Source organism: Alligator sinensis, unplaced genomic scaffold (genome assembly GCF_000455745.1).
Source record: "Alligator sinensis unplaced genomic scaffold, ASM45574v1 scaffold420_1, whole genome shotgun sequence".
NCBI classification, from domain to species: Eukaryota; Metazoa; Chordata; order Crocodylia; family Alligatoridae; genus Alligator; species Alligator sinensis.
The window spans coordinates 239,286-244,813 of record NW_005842298.1 but is presented as its reverse complement, the minus strand read 5'-3'; positions in this window follow the sequence as shown (position 1 = coordinate 244,813).

The window sequence follows — 5,528 nt, the reverse complement described above, 5'->3', positions numbered from 1 at the left end:
CCCCCAAGCTCCCAAGTAATTTGCACTCTGGTGGCGTGCCTCTGTTGGAGCTCCCTGCCCAGCTCCTAAGCTGTGGTGTCCATTGGGAACATGGGGCAGGTCTTGCAGCCTCCTGCCCAGCTCCAGACCTGCCAGGCCCTGTCAGAGCTCTCTGCCCAGCTCCAAAACTATGATGCCCAGGGAAAATGTGTGTGGCCTGCCTCTGTCAGAGCCCCCTACTCTGCTGCAGACCTGTGACACCTGGTGACCTGCCTTAAAGTCCTCTGTCCAGCTCCAAACCTGGGAGGCCCAGAGAGAACACATGTGGCTTGCATCTGTCAGAGCCCCCTGCCCAGCTCTAAACCTGTGACACCCAGGGAGAACGCGTGTGGCTTGTGTCTATCAAAGCTGCCTGCCCAGCTCCAGATCCATGACACCCAGTAAGAACATGGATGGCCTCCCTACCCAGTGGCAAACCTGTGACACCCTGGGGAGAACACACATGGCTTGTATCTGCCAAAGCTGTCTGTCCAGCTCCAAATACATGACCCCCTGTGAGAACACGGGTGGCCCGTCTCAGAGTCCTTTGCCCAGCTCCAAACCCATGACACCTCATGAGAACACATGTAACTTGCCTCTGTCATAAGACCCAGTGAGAACCCATGTGGCCAGCTCCAAAGCCATCATGCCTAGTGAGAACCTGTGTGGCCTGTCTCAGAGCACTCCCCCCAGCTTCAAACCTGTGACACCCAGTGGGAATGTGTGGTCTGCATCTGTCAGAGCCCTCTGCTCAGCTTCAAACCCATGACTTCTGGTAGGCCTATTTGTTCACCTTCAGTACTGTGGGCTATGCTCACCAGGATACAAAAGAGCCATCATTTGACTCCTGGTAGGTGTGATGGGTCACACCTGTTATTGGGCGTTGAGAGTCAAGCTTTCACACAAAATGTCTCTGGTCCTCTAGAGAAAATCAAAAGCAGGCTAATCTGAGTACTAGGTAAAACAATAGTGGGATGGTCATGAGAGCATCACCCTTAGGGTGCCCTTGCCCTTTTGTATTGTTGCAGCACAAGCCAGTGACCAAGAGGTAATTAGCTGTGTTATTCTGAAGTCTGTAAATCAGGGGTGTCAAAGAGCCAGCCCTTGGAGCCTTGCCTTCCAGGCTGCAGTGCTGCCCGTGAATCTCAGATCAGCACCACATGCTGCATGTAGCATGCGCTGACCTCAGCCCCAGTCTGGCACATGCTGCATGTGGCGGCTATGTTGGACCTGCCTTGTATGCTAGATCCAGGCACACACCCTAGACCAGCTGCATGTGCAGTGTGTGTTGTGGGCTGACTCTGCACGCTGCATGCAGCACATTGGGCTGGGTCTGGTGCTTACTGCATGCTGCACATGGGGCCAGTCTGTGGACATGATCCTGCCCACAGATTGACCCCCATACCTGTTGATACTCCTGCTGTAAATGGTTTGCTTCCGTTTTTGTTTTTTGTTTTTTTTTCTTTTCCCAGCTCTGGCTTTAGGGTTTGTGAAGCTCAAGTAAGAACATAAGGCTCAAGTAAGTTCTTGGGCTTCATAGGACTCCAGGCCTAAGTTGGTTGGTCCTGTCTCAGAGGGGGAAGGTGAGCGAGCCTTTAAGTTGCAAGTCTGCTCAGGTCTATCTCAAGCTGGGATCTGTGCTTACTTTGTTAATGATGGTGTGTGATTCTAGACCCTTACTCTAGAATACTGCTGTATATAATCTTTTCTTGAGGGAAAGGCGTTTCCGGACAATTAATGACTGGAAAGAGGACTTCTAGAACTGCAGCAAACCAGCGGACCCTCAACCTATTGTTTTACTGTCAGAAAGTGCTGGACCTAGGGGCATTTGTCTGATAATTGGTCACTTTTAGTTTATTTTTAATTTTTCAAAGGCTGTTTAAATTCTGGGTAATAGAATGTAGAAAGCTGGGCCAGTTCTCTTGGAAATCGATGGGGTTATCAATTGATTGGAATCAGAATCCAGAGTCTTGTTAAAAAAAAAAAGTCTATTTGACTTTGCTATTTGGAAAAGGAGGAAACAAAACCACATAAAAATGTTGGATCAAGTATTATATAGTTTGGAAATTTTCCAGAAACCTTGGTGAATGTTTCTGGAACATTCCACTGCATTCACTTCCAATGCAGTGCCTCTTGAGTTCTTTCATATTGTTTAGTGTTGTGAAGGTGTGAGCTCCCTCAGCATCAACCAGAGGCACTGCACTGGAAGTGAGCAAGACATGGAGGAAGGGGGTAATTCTGGAAAAAAATGTTATTGAAAAGTAGGGTTTGGGATAGTACTGGGTCTCTGTAGGTGTCCTGAGCCTCCCTTTGCATCTGTAGCCAGGAACACATTTTCTACCTTTGGGCCCTTCAATGGCTCCTTTACAATGCCAGTAGCCAGATGGCATGGTGCCACATGGGACATGCCTTTTTCAATTGCCTCCAGGAGTTCTGATGTGACCAGCAGCTCGTCTCTCTGAGAGGTCACCCCATACAAGGCCTCAACAAGTTGTCAGAGTTTTACCACAACCTTCTCAGGGCCTGGAGACTGGTCTCTGCCTCCAAGTCTCCAGACACAGTTGCCCAGGGCACAGACCTGATTGAGCTCCTGCTGAGAAACCCTTAGCTGGTGGCGCCAGCAATGGATGTCCCCTGGATGCCCCAGAGGATGGTCCTGGTTAACATCACCCATATCAGGAACCTCCTGGACTGTGCCAGGCTGGGGTGGGCAGATCCCTCCGTGCTGGCACAGCACATGGGGCTGCCCACACTGCATGCATCCTGATGTTTACTTGAGGTCAAGGCCACCCTGCCAGATACTGCCCTCACCTACATCCAAGAGTTCCTGTGAGAGGGCAGTCCCTGGCCACTGGTATCCCCCACCCTTTCACAGCTTGTCAAGGGGGCCTCTTCCACCTCAGCAGGCTGAGTCCACTTGTGCACAACCCATCACTGCCAGCTCCAAGCCCTCTTTCATCCCATCCACATGTCGCACCCAGACACCAAGTGGCAGACACTGTCAATGAGGGCAAGGGTATATTGTGGACCAATCTGTACTCCACCTTGATCCCAGCAGCCACTAGGGACCTCCACTAGTGGCTCCTAAATAGAGCTGTCTCCACTGATGTGTATCTGGTATGCTTCACAGACATCCCTGACACCTGCCCCTTCTTCCAGTAGAGAGAAATCCTGGTGCACACTTACCTGGAGCCCTTCTATCATCTCAGAAACCTCCAGGTGAGGTTCCTGGCTGTGCTTCAGGTTCTGGCTGCACTTTCTCTTGCACCTTTTCTTTTATGCGCTCCCCATCTATGGCCCCACTAAGTCCAGGAACCTCTGGTCAACCTCCTCCTCACCCTAGTTATAAGATAGACATCAATCAGATCAGGAAGGAGGCTCTGGCTGGGAGCAACCCCAGACAACTGTTAAGCCATATTTTTGTCCCTCATCTGCACATACCTCCAGACAGAGTTTCACTGGGCGGCGTTCACTGGCTCCTTGGACTCATTTGAGGGGCAGTGGGCACTGGCCAGTGTGCTCTGCTTGGTTCCCCACCTTGGAGCACTTGTTATGAAACTCTGACACATGCTCCCATCCTGGTTTTTTTTTAGTTGTCCCAAATAATCAGTTGTTCCACGTTTACTCTAGAGCCTTTACTCTAGAAACACAGGGGGGCTTATAGGTTCTGAGTGGATCTGTCCCAGATATTTCTTGTGTGTCTAACAATTGTAGTTGCCTGTCTAACAATTGTAGTGCCCTCAGTCACCATGTAAGTGTCTGATGGAGGGTGTGTGTGTGTGTGTGTGTGTGTGTGTGCGTGTGTGTGTGTGTGTGTGAGTGTGTGTGTGTGTATTGGAGTATCCATAGAGAAGACTCATTTTACTGGTTCCCTCCTACCTTCCTCTGCATCAAGGGAAGCTCATGACTTTTTGAGGAGGAACTGGGTCTACCTCAAAGATCATTTCATGTATAGTTCTCTTGCATCAAGTTCCATTTGAAGTTTCACCCAGAGGTGACAAGGTTCTTTGGGTAAATGTGAAATATTTTATTAGACCAAGTAAATAGTTGGAAAAATTGTTCTTTGCAAGCTTTTGGGTACACACCCCCTTCTTCAGGCAGAGGGAGAGTTTGCCAGATTCGAGTACACGCAAAGGGTGTGTGTACTCGAAAGCTTGCAAAGAACAATTTTTCCAAATATTTAGTTGATCTAATAAAAGATTTCATGTTTACCCAAAGAACCTTGTCTGCCCACATCCTTAGACCAACACAACTACAACCAACAACCCAGAAGTGACTGTATTTCACCACAGTTGATCCTCTCCCTCTATGTGGCACTGGTCAGGCTGCAGTTGGAGTACTGCATCCAGTTCTGGGTGCCGCACTTCAGGAGAGATGTGGACAGCATTGAGAGGGCTCAGAGGAGGGTCACCTGCATGATCAGGGGGCAGCAGGGCAGGCCCTACGAGGAGAGGCTGAGAGACTTGAACCTGTTCAGCCTCCACAAGAGAAGGCTGAGGTGGGATCTAGTGGCCTGTTACAAACCAGCAGAGGGGACCAGCAGGTATTGGGGGAGTCCCTGTTCCCCCAAGCACTACCAGGAGTGACTAGAAATAACGGTCACAAGCTGGCAGAGGGTAGATTCATACTAGACATCAGGAGGCGCTACTTCACTGTCAGGGCGGCTAGGATCTGGAACGAACTTCCAAGTGAAGTGGTGCTGGCTTCTACCCTGGGGGTCTTTAAGAGGAGGTTAGACGAACACCTCGCTGGGGTCGTTTGACCCTAGTTCTTTTTCCTGCCATGGCAGGGGGTCGGACTTGATGATCTGCTCAGGTCCCTTCCGACCCTACCAACTGTGAAACAGTTCACATAAGTCCTAATTCTTTTGTTCATAAGAGCCAAATCTACGGTGTAACTTAAGGTCACAGAATGACTTAGTTTATGATGACATATTTTTACATGTGAATTAATTGACAGGGAAAAATATATTTTGGTTATCTCTGTCCGTCCGTTATTTTAGAGAGAATGCTGTTTGTGAGTGACAGAAAGGTAAGAGGAAAATCTGATCAAGGATTGGGGACTATACCCTTTCTCTGTCTAGAAAACAAACACAAATATCCATAAGCATTTGTAGCTCTCAGTGTTAGCTTGGGTAGGTGACACATTCACCTAGTTTAACCAGCGTTTACATCCCTGCAAGCAAAACACAGAGAGATAATGTAAACTATTACACAACTGTAACTTACTTCAGTCTTGGGTAGAAATTGGGTAAAACTACTTTGTTGTAAATCTAATTCAGTGGTTCTCAACCTTTTTAGACTTAAGGCATGTATCTTAAGACTCAAGGCACCCCTTAGAAAATGCCAGCTCTTAGCTTTCACTATGGAAAATAATACAACAGTTCTTCTGTTACAAAGAACTCAGAAAAAATTTAATAGATCAGAATGTTTTTGACACTATGGTTTTCTATTTGAAACCTCTGGATTTATCTTGTGAATCAGGTGTAGGTGTTTCTACTCCTAACAATA